Below are 15,169 nucleotides of genomic sequence, written 5' to 3'. Positions count from 1 at the left end.
ACATCTATGTCCATAGGTAACTGGAGGGTGAACATGCTTGAAATAGCATATAAAAACACATCCTAGAATATACACAATTATGTTTAGATTAAAAGTATACATAACAGAATACAAGACTCTGTTATTTTATAAAAAAGCACTAAGGGTATAGAATGTTTCAAACTTTCAATGCATTGTATAGATAAAATGGCTCCTTAAAAGGTAACAAAGTTTCAAATGATAATCCACTGACTCCTTTACATCTCTGTTCAGTAAGTGCCTGTGGAAGGGATTCCAGATCAGTCTTGGACTGTATTCTTCTACTCACCAACTACACCCTTTGGGAGTGCTGGCAAGATTTTGAGATTTAAAACTCCTCTGATTTTGAAGAAAATATGTCCCCCAAATTTAAACTCGAACTCATAAAATTCTATACTACAAGTGTATGATTTGATAAATTTAACACATGTATGTTTTAAAATTTAACCTTATGGGCACCTGGGTGGTGTCTGACTCTTTATTTCAGCTCAGGTTATGATTTCAAGGTTATGGGTTTGGGTCCCATGCTGGGCTTTAAGCTCAGTGGGGAGTCAGCTTGAGACTCTCCCCCCCCTTCCTTTGGCCCTCTCCCCACTCATGCGCACTGGTATGCTCTCTCTTAAAAATAAATCTTTAAAATTAAAATAAAATTTAACCTCAAAGAAGGCTATGAAATACTCAAGCTGTAACTATCTCAAATGAGAACACTCAACTTATGGTGGATTATAAACAAAATCTTGAACACCCAAATTCTGATGGAGAAATGAATCATTAATAACCAATAAATTTGACTGGAATCATCTATTATTTAGGTAAGAAATAAAGAAATAACTCTCCCCCCACTGCTTTCCTTTCTCTCCTTAGTCCTTTCTGAATTTCTCTAGGTTTATCTAATTGAACAAGTTATCTAAGAAATTCCAACTTTTTTTTAAATTAATTTTTTAATTTTAATTTTGTGACCCCTTCTTGCAACAATTTTTATAAGTAATACTGGCCATGTTGGCAAGTTCATGATATTTATATTTGGAAAATAACCAAAAAAAAATCTGTATGATTATCATACTTCATCACAGTTAAAAGCTTCTGATTTTGACAAAGCAAAACCAAATAAGATAGAAATTGCCTGTTACAGATCTACCAATGTATCCTATAATCTAAGGTCTATTATGTTTTGGTAAAATTATACAATATAAACTCAAATTGCTTATGCAACTTGAAAAGATATCAAATCCCATATTATGCATGGAATTTCATATATATTGTAATATATTTGATATTTTCTTAATACAAAGATTCAGAAGTCAACCAATGAAAAGGGGACAAAAAATTCCATCATTATGTCAATATTTGAGGTTTTTTATTATGTCTTTTTAAAAACTTATATGGGTATTTGATTAAATATAAGACAAAAAACTGGAATTCCTTCATTGTACATTACCAAAGGATTTGGTATTTATTTAACCAAAATAAAACACTTGGAGAGCCACAGATTATTCATACAAGTATTGAAATATTTTAATGAGGAAAAACTACAGAAACTGCTTAAAAATTTTAAATTATGGTAGATAATAAAATATGTTCTAAAATTTCAGGTAATTTTTTTTTTTTTTTTTTTTTTTTGCTTTTCTTTTGCAGGATGTAAATCTGGAGGACCTCAAAGAAAAATGTAGCAATTAAGTTTGGAAAAATATAAAAGAGACTTTTACTTTTAGATGGACATTTTTCCCTTTCCTAAAATGTCTATTATTCAAGAAGTATGTTCATAAGTTTCACTAAAAAAACTGTATTTTTAATAATGTAATAGACCTGCTCTAAAAAGTGGTTCTCTTATCTAGATAACATCTATCACACTGCAGTCAACTACAAAAACAAAAAGAGCAAAATACAAATTTAGAGAAACACTTTTTCTAAGGGAAGCCTATTTAAACCCTGTAACCTTTAGAAAAATTCTCAGAGCCCCAAATATATTTCACAAAAATATAGTTTCCCCAGTTTCATGTAATGTGTTCTTAAACATTTTGAGTAAATGATTAGTCAATGGACAGTTGCATTTATAAATAAATTGAAAGTCAAGTAGTCAACATTTCTCATAAAAATAAATTACAGTACATCATGGTCTCCATTGTCCAACACTATTGTTATTACCAGATCTACCTGACAATTTTTTAAAACCAGTCCTAAATCCTACAACTCCCAAGTCCTTGATTAAGCCTGCTACTGTTAATTAAGTGTCCATGATTAACACCCAAACCATAAAGTCTTGGGTGTTTAGCTGAATTACAGGGCTCATGTTTTCCCAGGAGTGTTAAATGAACACTCTGGAGGTGGACTACTGGGTCTAGCTTGAGTCAATGTGACAGGGTTTAAATCATTAGTACCCTTTAAAGGAGGCACTGGAGATACATGATGATCTGAAAAGTGTACGACATTGGCTGCAGTAAGTGTAATCCAATCATCCCTGAGAATTTACACAAAGTTGACACTAGAGTGTACAGCCTGGTGGTCACATGAGCAAGAAGTATGTGTTCATTTGTATCTCATTGAATTCTTCCCATGCTCTGATCCAGCCAATGAGCCAAAACCGAGGGTCTACAAATGCTTATCTCAAACTTCTAAAACTCCATCCAAGGTAGATCCTTCTATGATAAGTTTGTCCAACTGACCAATAACATGGAGTGGTGTCTGGTGGGACAATTGGCCACTGGACACACTCATTGGATACAGAGTGCCAAACGTCATCAGAGCTATGGCTATGGCAGAGGCAGTGTCTACAGCAAAATAATTATTCATTTCAATTAGCATATATGTAATACAAAGAGCAGATTTTCCTGCTAGATTGGCCAAGCAAATGGATTCATTCAAGGATACTGTAAGATACTGTAAGTCCTAGAGGAATTCTACACAAACTTCAACTAGGAACTATAGCATGCTCTCGAAGCCAACTTAACTAGCAGCTTCAAAGAAAGAAGCAAAAGGCTGACTCCAAATAGAAAGCATCATGAAAGAGTTAAAAGAAAGAGCTAACTAATAATCTTCCTGTGTGTATCTTGCAAGGATTAAAAAACTGTTCTTTCTTTTAACATAAAGAGCTCCCCCATGGGGGCAGATACTGCCAAGACCTTAATCTTTCAAATCCGGTGAATAGACCATTTCCTCATCATCACCGGGGAACTTATCAAACATTCATGAAGCTACAACGATCAAACAAGGTCAAGTGGGTATCGGCAGGGAAAGCCCTACCATTAGGGGAACTACATCACACCAGTACGAGTTCGGTACGTGTAAAGTTTACTGCACCAAAGAGCAAGATCTCCCAGGACCCCCAGTCAGCTACTACACATCTAAACCCCTGTCATAACTGGCCAAAAAAAAAGATCTTTGTGGTTTTCTAAAGAGATGATGGGCCCCATAATAGGGAGCAGCCCAGCGCCTGCCAGAGGACACTCTGGAAGCTGGTCTTCCCTGAGCAAGTATTTCAACCTCTAAGGGTAGAAGTATTTTTTGTGATATTTTGTTAAAAGGTAAATGGAATTAATATTTGGACCAGAGGAGCTTTTGGCAATCTCCTCTTCATGGCTGGATATGTGGTATGCCCACTGTGGATCAAAGACTTCTGTAAAGGATACACATTCAGACTTAACAACCACCTGAAATCCTAAGTGGAAATTAACTTTACTGTAGGAAATTTGTAACATATGCTCTTATGATGAAGCTCAAGTGGGTCAAAGAATTACATGATAGAAAAAGAATCTGCACATTCACAGAAAGTGAACGGGTAGGCAAATAATATTGTATGTAAAATACAGTGACTCAAGAAAGGTTATAGGCTGTACTTCACAGCTTATAAGCATTTTTTCCTATACTATTCTTTTTCCTAAACACAAACAACCTTAGTTTTTAAGTAAGTATTTTCAGTTAAACTGTTTAAAGGCCCATATATGGTAACTATGTAATGATTTAAGTTAAACACGGTTTCTTGGTCATGAGGTGCCCTAGTCATCATTCCCCTTTAGGTCCATGACCTTGAGCCTTAACCATCCTTCAGATGTATTCTTATACTAAAAGCTCTTAACAAATTTCATCTTATTTCTAATTGAATGTCAGAGAATTAATGTGTTGACATTGGAATTAATTATCAGTCCCAGCATAATTAAAGTGATATTTAACCACTTAATAGATCAAGGAATGTAGATGGAGAAAAATCTAAGAACTAGATTCTCTATCTGAAAGGAAAACCGTTATTTCAAGCTCTATGCTAATTCAATCCATGATCCCCAAAACAGAACTTTGGGGCGTTCTATTTCATTCTGACTTTAATGAATCCAAACTGAGTCACTGGAACCAATGGCCACTTATTCACATATGTCGTCTATTTCTAATTCTTGGGCCAAATAAGCTCTCAGAAAGATGATTTAAAAAAGAGTCTTAGCACCCATATATATGACAAAGGTATTTTGGCTTGTGAAGAATGACTATAGCTTGTATTCTGGCAAGATTTTTAAAAGATGAAAATCAGCATCATCCTTACAGGAAATAATTCCTAACCCCTTCTGTTCTGTTTGAAGAACAGTCACAAATCATTTTAAAGTCATCGCTCCCAGTGGTGAATTCTCACACTGTCCTAGGCTTTCTACTTTATGGGATTTGAAAAATCAATGAGAGAATTTCATTCAGAATAAAAATGTGAGCACCTTGGACTTGGGAAAGAGCAAACTGCACCACAGCACATCAATATCTTCCATTTGGTACCAGTTGGTACAGAGGTTAAAAAAGTTTAAAAACAAAACCACAAAAACCAGGAAAGAGAGAGGGAGGTGGCTAATTGGAGGGGGAAGGGTGATATATGGACAGAGCATACACAACTCCATACCTGTTCAAGCCCTTAATCTTGGTGCAACACTGGTTTTGGTAAGCTCCCGAAAACGCTAATGAAGTGAGTATCCAGGTAACATACCAAGGAAGGTTAAGGAGCAAGAAGGAGAGCTCATTTATCACAGATGCAGACAAACTTGGGTTCAATTGTCCACTCTGCAACTGCTCAGCTCTAGGACTTAGGGCAAGCTATGTGCCCCCTTTTAAACTCAAGCTTGCCATCTGAAAAATGAGGCCAATAGCTCCTACTTGATAGGATTCTTGTGGGGATTTCATGAAGCCTCAGATCATGAGTATTGAGCCTGTAGAGTCTGTGGTTCAGAAGGATAGGCGTTGGAGTAAAGGCTGACCACCCACATTCTCGTCTCTGTTCAGCCACACACCAGCTGTGCAACTTGCATGTGTGACAGAAATTCTCTGAGCCTCATCTCATCAGTTCTGCCTGAAAAATGCACATGAGTCTATCGCTTCTACCTTCCTCATTTTCCTATTTTCAAATCCAGACAAATAAATTTATATGTGGGAAAAAAAGACTGTTTTTGGATAATAACTACGCAGAGAAGTGGCCTCTAAAGACATTTTTACTTTGAAAGAACCCTCCAGACTCTTTAGGGAAAAAAAAAAAAAAAAAGGCATGAACAAAGCATATATTTACATCGTATTCTTTACTTTAAAAGGTTTAATGTTTCTTAATTAAAAGGCCTAATTAACATTAAAAGACTTAATGCTACTGAGAACAATTATCTTCACTTATATCAGCTAAACTAATAAAAGTGAGATTAAATGGGTATTCATACAATATTTGTCTTGAAATCTCATATTCTGTGTTGTCATTTTGTCCCATATAAAGAGAGGGACTTTAGTAAAGTAGTATTTCCCACTGCGAATGACTTTTTAAAATAATCATCTTAGGTAACTGTGAAGCTTCTTAAGTTTTTACTCTGGATTTCAAGCAAAGGAATCCACCCTGCTTTCCGTATTAACTGCAATATATATATATATATATATATATATATATATATATATGCCTTTTATAAGGTAGTATCATTATTCATAGATGCTTTTAAACAATCACTCCAAATTGGACTCCTTAAACAAGTATGTAAAGAGAAACCAGTCATTACAGGATTTCAGAGGGATCTCAGAAGGCCTCTTGTGATTGGTGGAATTTCTAGAACATAATCCATGTTGACAGTGAGTCAAGAGCTAAAAAAAAATACTATGTTTAAAAAAAGAGAAAGGAACCTGAGGTTATGAATTTGACTTATTTCAGGAATGTTTAAATTTTTTTAAAAGATTTTATTTATTGCACTACTGGGTATTTATTCTAAAGATACAAACGTAGTGATCCAAAGGGGCACATGCACCCGAATGTTTATAGCAGCAATGTCCACAATAGCCAAACTATGGAAAGAACCTAGATTTCCATCAACAGATGAATGGATCAAGAAGATGTGGTATATATACACAATGGAATACTATGCAGCCATCAAAAGAAATGAAATCTTGCCATTTGTGACAACATGGATGGAACTAGAGGGTATCATGCTTAGCGAAGTAAGTCAATCGGAGAAAGACAACTATCATATGATCTCCATGATATGAGGAAGTGGAGATGCAACATGGGGGGTTAAGGGGGTAGGAGAAGAATAAATGAAACAAGATGGGATTGGGAGGGAGACAAACCATAAGTAACTCGTAGTCTCACAAAACAAACTGAGGTTTGCTGGGGGGAGGGAGTTTGGGAGAGGGGGGTAGGGTTATGGACATTGGGGAGGGTATGTGCTATGGTAAGTGCTGTGAAGTGTGTAAACCTGGTGATTCACAGACCTGTACCCCTGGGGATAAAAATATATAATATGTTTATAAAAAATAAAAATAAAAAATAAATTTAAAAAATTTAAAAAAAAAGATTTTATTTATTTGACAGAGAGAGTGTAGGCAGAGAGGCAGGCAGAGAGAGAGGAGGAAGCAGAGAAGCTGAGCAGAGAGCCTCACCCAGGGCTTGATCCCAGGACCCTGGGATCATGACCCAAGCCAAAGGCAGAGGCTTTAACCCACTGAGCCACTCAGGTGCCCCAGGAATGTTCAAAATACATAGGAATGATGCGTTGTTCAGTAGGTGCCTCCCCCACTTGGGGGTGGGGAGGGCTCTCTGAAATATACATGCCAGCCGAAGAAAACCCAATATTCAGAAAGCTACTGAGGTTAAACAAGTTTTAATTCAGCTTTCCAAGGGAATCCATGTCAGTCATGCTCAATTGCTCCTGCCACTCCTGGCTAACATGGTGTGGGCTTTGCAACAGGTGGTTTCGTTCATTCCTGCATCCCTTCACCCACCATGTATGGAACTCTTGTTACCTATCAGTTAGCTTCTAGTCCCCCCAGTTCTGGAAGGAAAGAAAGTATACATAGTGGCTCATCTCTTGAAGATCATAGTCTAGTAGTAAGAGAAGACTAATGAGTATGTACTTATGTGAGGTGAGGGTATGTGCTGGACAGAAAACCAAGGAATAAGGCAGATGGAGAATATAAGGGATGGGAACAGGGGAGGGAGCAGTCCAGCCCAATACTGAATTACATTTAACTTTATTTTATTTTATTTTTTTATTTACAGCATAACAGAATTCATTGTTTTTGCACCACACCCAGTGCTCCATGCAATATGTGCCCTTCATAATACCCACCGCCTGGCTCCCATAACCTCCCACCCCCCGATGGTTCATCTCCCCTTCCAATTTACCCCAACTCCCTTCTCCTCTGCTTTAAAGCAGAATCTGAAACAGGTACCAGCCAGAGCCACTGTCCGAATACAGCTGTGCCTCTCAGAACCTGATTACCAACTGAATTTGTCAATAATGAGTCATTGAGAAGCCCTCAAAAAAATAACAATTGTAATGTCCCAAACAGAAAGTTATTTCTTGAAAACAGACTGAAAATCTAGGTACTGCATTTGACGTTTTATGTGTATTCTTTTTCTTTTTTTCTTTTTTTTTTTTTTTAAAGATTTTATTTATTTATTTAACACAGAGAGAGAGAGATCACAAGTAGGCAGACAGGCAGGCAGAGGTGGGGGGAAAGCAGTCTCCTTGTTGAGCAGAGAGCCCAATGTGGGGATGGATCCCAGGACCCTGAGATCATGACCTGAGCTGAAGGCAGAGGCTTAACCCACTGAGTCCCCCAGGCACCCCTATGTGTATTCTTTTTCGTTATGACATTTTGGGGTCTACTAGGGATGGTTGCAAGATGCAACAGGGTTATATAATTGCAGCCACTGCCACCAAGAAGAGGAGCCTATGTCGCCCACCTTGAATCTGGTGTTTCTTCAGTAAATGGTGGGAGAAGTAATAACACCATGAGTCCCAGGGCCTAATTTCAACAGGAATGCAGCTTCTGCCTTGTCCTCCCCAGGACCCCAAGCATGCTAAGCAGTGAGGAAGCTTGCAATGGAAAACCACTTGCAGAAACATTCCAGACAGTTCAGCTGTCCCAGCTGAGCTCAGGCTCAGGCAAACAAGCAGTTTCTGAGCAAATTTAAGTGAGATTGGCAGCAAAACCTCCCAGGTATCCCACACAGTTCACAGACATAATAAACCTTTGTTGTTTGAAGCCTCTAAGCTTTGGGGCAGGTTTTTAGGCTGCAACAGACAGAGAAACGGAAGCTGCCAGTGATCAGAGGCTCACAGCGAGAAAGAACAGAGCCAAGACTATGAGTTGCGTCTGTCCAACTGCAACCGCTAACCTTTGTAGCACCACAGGTCTAATTTTCCTGAAAACCTGTTTCTTTTTAGTGAAAAAATGAGGTTAAAATAATTCATTAATATCTACCATATTCAACATTCCTATGATTCTGTCAATCAAGGAGCATGTAGGTATATTCCCTGCCCAGCCTCCCCCTCAAATAATCACACCATCCCAGCAATTCCCAGGATAAAAAGTTTTGATGTCTTCAGATTAAAATTCCAGTTATATCAGTAGGTTATATCTAACCTAAAACAAATTACTCTACTTCCAAATATGTTAAAAAAAAAAAAAAAGATGGGTAATGGTAATAGTCATGGAGTACAGATGTGAGCAGATGGAGTAGAGGGCATGAAATGCCTTTAGAGCACACTCAGTTACATTCAGTGCAGTGGAACACAGATCATCCATGTGTATGTGTGTGTGTGTGTATGTGTGTGCAGTCATAAGTAACATTCCAAGCCATACCTGCCTACTACTTGGCATCAAGAATAAAGATGGTGGGGGCGCCCAGATGGCTCAGTGGGTTAAAGCCTCTGCCTTCAGCTCAGGTCATGATCCTAGGGTCCCAGGATCGAGCCCCACGTCCGGCTCTCTGCTCAGCCGGGAGCCTGCTTCCCCTCCTTCTCTCTCTGCCTGCCTCTTTGCCTGCTTGTGATCTCTGTCAAATAAATAAATAAAAATCTTTAAAAAATAATAAAAAAATAAAAAAAGAATAAAGATGGCCCCCAGTCCTCTGATAGTCCTTTCATTGAGAATCGAGGTCTAGGTTTTCTCTTTCAAATTGTTTTGGAATTCTAAGCCATCATGTAAGAAATCCAACTTTTCTGAAATTATCAGGCTGGGGAGGAGGTCAAGTTTGGTCACCTGAAGAGATCACATGGAGAGGGCAGTTCCCATCAGTACAGGCATCTCGATCAAGTGACAGGGGTCCATGAAGATTGAAGGTGCCATCATCAGCTCCAGGTACACCAAGGACCACACAGACAACATTCTACTTCTGCCCACAACCCCCCAATTCATAAATGATCCCATATTGTTATTCTGTGGCAGTTTATTATGTTGAAATAGATAACCAGGACACAAGTGCTTCTAAGTACAAGAAAGACAAAATTCTTAAAATTTCTGTCTCAGTAACTTCATGGCTGCCTGGAACACATTCTCTGTCCCCTTACTCCCCCCACCCCGCCGACTGTCACATACACAGACACACACATGCTCTCCTACATACAGATCTAAATCTATAAAAAACACACAAAATAGTATTATTTTCAAGTTGCCTGATAAACTATGAATTTATAGTGAGAAGTGTATTATAAAATGGAGGATAAAATATAATAAAAACAACAGGAAACACAAATTTGACTATTAAACTCGACCATGAAGCTCACAACAGCCAGAAATCAAGAAAGAAAAATAAAAGACTATATATCTCTCATTCTTGAAAGGGAAGAAACATTATTACTCAAGGTATATCTTGTTCTCCTAGAAACAAACAAAAATTCTTTCAATGGTTCGTTTTATCTGGGCCAGTAGATAAGATAAAAAATGTCTGATGTTAATAAAAACTCACAATTAGTTTTTACAATAAAATCAGAAACCATAAAAGAAAATGTTAAACATGAACCCGTAAGTATGATTTTAAAAAAATAATAAAACATTGGACCTTTTTCTAAACCATATAAAAATGAATAGTCCCCTTAATATTTGAAAGGTTCTTACAAATACATTAGAAATTGGAATACTGACATAAATACACAGTTTACAGAAATAAATTAATGAAATGGCTTTGAAATATATGAGAATATGGCTCAGTCTACTAGCTGAGAATGCAACTTAAAAAAAAAAAAAAGATGCAGTGTTTTCAGATCTCTGGCAAAGATAAAATAGATTTGATGACCCAGCATATGCTGGAGGGAGGTGAAGGTACCATCCCTGTCTTTCTCCATGGCTTGCTGGGGGCATTTCTGCAGTAACTCTCCAGCATACACCTCTAAGACACCATCCTGCATAACTGTTTGCACACATTCACAGATATTTCTGTAAAGATGGTCATTAAATCACCATAATAAATATTTCAGTCTAAATATGGACAGTCTGTTAATGATTGGTAAAATATTAACTTTCAAATATTGAAATTTTATGCAATATTTAATAGATATAAGTATATGCTCAAATACAGAGAGAGTTCTAATATTTCTTCTTAGGTGCATAATGCAAAGTGCAAGTCGTATGCTTTTTACTTTCTCATTCATATAAAAAAGGGGGCATGGACTGTGTATATGCACATATGGGCACAAGCATGTGCATGGAATATTTTTGGAAAGATTCATAAAAAAAACAATATACCTGGGAAATACAACTGGGAAATAATATGTGCAGCAGCTTCACTTTTATATAATTTTTCCCATTTATTTAGATTTGTATTTTTACCATGTACTATTATTCCTCTCTAAAATTAGTGGGGTGGGGAGAAATTCAATGATTTCCCAAGGGCTTCCACATGACATGCAACAGAATAACTAATGGTAATAACACAAATGCAGTATTTGGGGACCTGGAGGTTGTGTAGTTACATACCAGAGAACCCCAGAGTCCCCCAGTTACTTGCTATCACTGCAGAGTCCGATGGGGAGGCAAAGTTCTACCTCTTACCCTCACCAGCTTTAATCAAAACATTCCACTTTTATCTATTTTATACATTGCAGCTACACAAAAGCCTTTGTTTAAATGGGAAAATTCCACTCTTAGACAGGTCTGAGAATTCTTGACATAACAGAATACACTAACAACATATCCCCTAGCTGTCAGCTGTGATCCAGGACACAGCTGGCTAGTTTGATTTTAACCTACATCATTCCATGAGAGTTAAAGGACTCTGTATTTATAGATATATGAAGCTGCCCCAAATCATAAAGTCTCCTACTGACCAGTCTTGTTTGAATGTATTCTGATTAGGGGACAGTATCTATAAAAAGCATTGGCAATTTATTTACCAAATTTCCAAACATGAAAACAAAACAATAAACATGAAAACAAACAAATAAAAACAACAAATGTGTTGTTTTTTTTTTAATTTAATTCTGTAAGGTTTCCTATGTTTTATATAACGGAATTGTTTCACATTAGACTTTATAACTTTGTCCCATTTACTGAGGAACCAATCGTGGGAATCTTGAACATCACAGACTACAACTTGATATTCTCCTTAATAAAAAGAATTTGTAGTTGTGAAGTCTTGGCTGTTACTATGGCCCAGGCTTGCATCGTATTCCTTTCCTAACTGCAACTGAATAGGTCTTCTTTCCCACATCACTTCTATCATTTAAAATGCATTGGCTCCAGTATTTTATTGCCAAACACTCAACCTGCTTCTGTGTCCGAGACCACTTCTGCTTCCTCAACAACAGTGTTCTGTGCAACAGAGAGCTGCTATGGACACAGCTGCTACGGTTTATTCCTATCTTATATAATTTGGGCACGAGAATTTTCTCCTGATGCTCCTGATACAAACAACAGGTCAAATACCAGTCTCTCTTGCAAGGCATAATTCCTACAAATTTTGACTACCCACCCCCTTATGTTTAACATTCCTTTTCAGCCACATTTTTCTACTGGATTCTACTCAGATGTCTAATAACTCCTAGAAACTGATCCTTTTCTGGCAGTTGGTCTTCATTTCTCGACTTAATTTTCATCACTATTCCTCTGCCCTTGACCCCTTCCCACGGGCCCCTCCTCTGAGACTTTTCCTTGGACATGCCTCTCTCCAGGCTAATTGACGGCTTCGCTTGTCCTAGGCTCCACTGAGACCCCAGATAACATGATCTTCTATCCACCCAGAAGGAGAAGTTTCATAGGATTTTCAAACAAATTCAAGTTTTGACGTTCTTTCAGGTCAACAAGAAGAATTTAAATCCTGAATGTTATTCTGAATGTACAATCACAAAGACTTTTTAAAAAATCTTATTTGACGGAGAAGAAGAGAGAGTGAGTACACACACAAGCAGGTGGAGTGGGGAGGTACAGAGGGAGAGGGGGAAGCAGACTCCCCACTGAGCAGGAAACCAGGGATCCCAGGACCGGGGGATCATGACCTTAGCCAGAACAGACACTTAACACCTGAGCCACCCAGGCACACCACAAAGACTCTTCATTAGAAACGGACTAGATATTAATGGGGAACGTAATATTGATTATCAAAAGCCCACACCCAGAAACTATACTTTTACTACAAAATTAATGAAATGAAAGTTTTCTCTACCATAAACTCTGGTACACTTGATTTTTACAGTAATATCAATCTGTTCCCTAAACTTCACTGATTAGGTATAACAGCGCCAAGTAGTTCATAGGAATGGATCACACTTAAATGTCTCATCAATTGGAACTGAGCCACTGGAAATTTGCAAGCTATCCTGCTTTGTTTTGTTTAATAGAGGGCAGGTAGGGGGAATCAGTTCAGTCCCCTCTGTGAATAATTTTGGGAGAAGTCTTAACCGGATTAGGAAAAAAGGCAACTAACAATAATGATCACTTTCCTTTCTCATAGTTGTGTTAACATAATTGCATATGCACATCCAAACAATATAGTGAAGAATGGTGTAAAGGAGAAATGAACACCCCACAGTGAATCAATCTTTTTCAGAGTCAAAGCTGACATTTCAGCTTCCCTGAGGGAAAGTGAGGGGTGAGGTGAGACTAAGACAGTCAGCAGGCTGTCTGGGAGAGGGGGGGAGAGAGGAGAGCTGAAGAGCTGTCAGCTGAAAAGGGAACAGGGTGTAGGAAACATTCCTGCAAACCAGCTGTGCTCTACCACTTTAAACAATCCAGCAAAATCACTATTTTTTTTTCACGTCAAAAAATAACTTATCCTTAGAATATAATATTCTTGCTTAATACTCAATTACCTATGTACAGTTTAGCATTATCTTTGCAGTTGCTAATTTGCAACAGTGTCCCTCCTCCGAAGCATGGAGATCATGGTTAACAAAAGCCAAATGGAAAGATAACACAGTCATGAGTGAAGTTAAAAATAGAAATGAGACATCCTTGCAGACAGTATTCAAAACCCATACACATCTCCTATTAAACCAGATTCCCAATGTCTCTGCAATCCTAGAGGGACAATTTTGGCACAGTCGGAAGTTGCCTCATTTGTCTTGTGTTTCTGAGAGGAACGTATTATCAAAATACCTACAAAGCCTCTTAAACCCTGAACTGTAATTTTCAGCCACCCCCCTTCATCTCTCGAAGCCAGTATCTGAAAGAGTACTAACATCCTGGCTTTGAAGTTTGGTAGAAGTTTAAATACCCAAAAATAATGTCTTTGTGAAAAAAATATAAAAATAAACATCCCGAAGAAATTTTGGTATCTTGCAAATGCCAATTTGTAAGATTTTGGTATCTTGCAAATACCACTTTGTAATGTTGAATACATTACAAATCCAGAGTTAGTAGTTACTTTTATAATATTAAATTCTTTACAAACTTTTAACTTTGGAATATTTTTAAAGATCTTAACAGAGAGAGACAAACACACACTGAGAGAACGAGTGGGAGGAGGGGCAGAAGGAGAAGCGGACTTCCCCCTGAGCAGGGAGTCTGACCCAGGAAGGGATCCCAGGACCCTGGGATCATGACTTGAGCAGATGTCAGATGCTTAACCAAGTGAGCCACCCAGGTGTCCCAGAATATTTTTAGATTTTCCTAAATATTTGGAACAGATTACAGAGTTTCCACATACTCCACACCCATTTTTCAATTATTAAAATCCTACCTTCTGGTTCATTTGTCACAACACATGAATCAATACCTATATACACTTTTAACCTTACTTTGTTAAGATTTATTTTATTTGAGACAGAGAGAGAGAGAGACAGAGAGCATGAGAAGGGAGAGGTCAGAAGGAGAAGTCCACTCCATGCTGAGCAGGAGCCGATGACAGATGTTTAACCAACTGAGCCACCCAGGTTCCCCTGCTCTTTTAATCTTAAATTCAAACTGTATTCAGACTTCCTAGCTTGTACCCTGGGCCCACTGTGTGGCTTTACCACTTCAACAGGCCATCCAGGATAACTCATAGTTGACACATCCCCTGGGCTTTCAGATATGATAGCTTCTCAAATTGTTTTTGATGACATTGGCCAATTGAAGTAGATGGGTCAGGTATATCATAGATTGCTCCTGAACTGGGACTATAGAAATGGTTTTCCATGGTTCGACAGGGATGACTGGTTTGGGGGAGGAAGATCACGGTGGTAACGCATCCTGTGTATCAAAGGTACACACTGTCAACATGACTTCCTGATGTTGATCATGGTCATTTGGCTCAGAAACTGTTCTTCAAGGTTATACTCTGTAGATGTATCTTGCTGCCCTTTTCATACAGTCCTTTTTGGAGCCCACACTTCATGAGCAGGGAATGATGCCCCTCCTCTGGACACTGCAGTATTTCTATGAATTACTTGTGATTCTTCTACAGGAGAGGTCTGTCCTCTCCCCCCTACTTATTCAGTCATTTCTTTCTATCAGCATG

At 38.0% G+C, this 15,169-nt stretch overlaps 1 pseudogene; it reads right to left on the bottom strand.

Moving 5' to 3' along the window:
- Positions 1-2,195: 2,195 nt before the first annotated feature.
- Positions 2,196-15,169, bottom strand: part of LOC101670179 — a 39,352-nt pseudogene continuing 26,378 nt past the window's right edge.

This window comes from Mustela putorius, unplaced genomic scaffold, assembly GCF_011764305.1.
Source record: "Mustela putorius furo isolate JIRA1106 unplaced genomic scaffold, ASM1176430v1.1 tig00000577_pilon_pilon_pilon, whole genome shotgun sequence".
NCBI classification, from domain to species: domain Eukaryota; kingdom Metazoa; phylum Chordata; class Mammalia; order Carnivora; family Mustelidae; genus Mustela; species Mustela putorius.
Note: the sequence above shows the minus strand (reverse complement) of the source record. Positions and strands in the feature narration are given on the sequence as shown.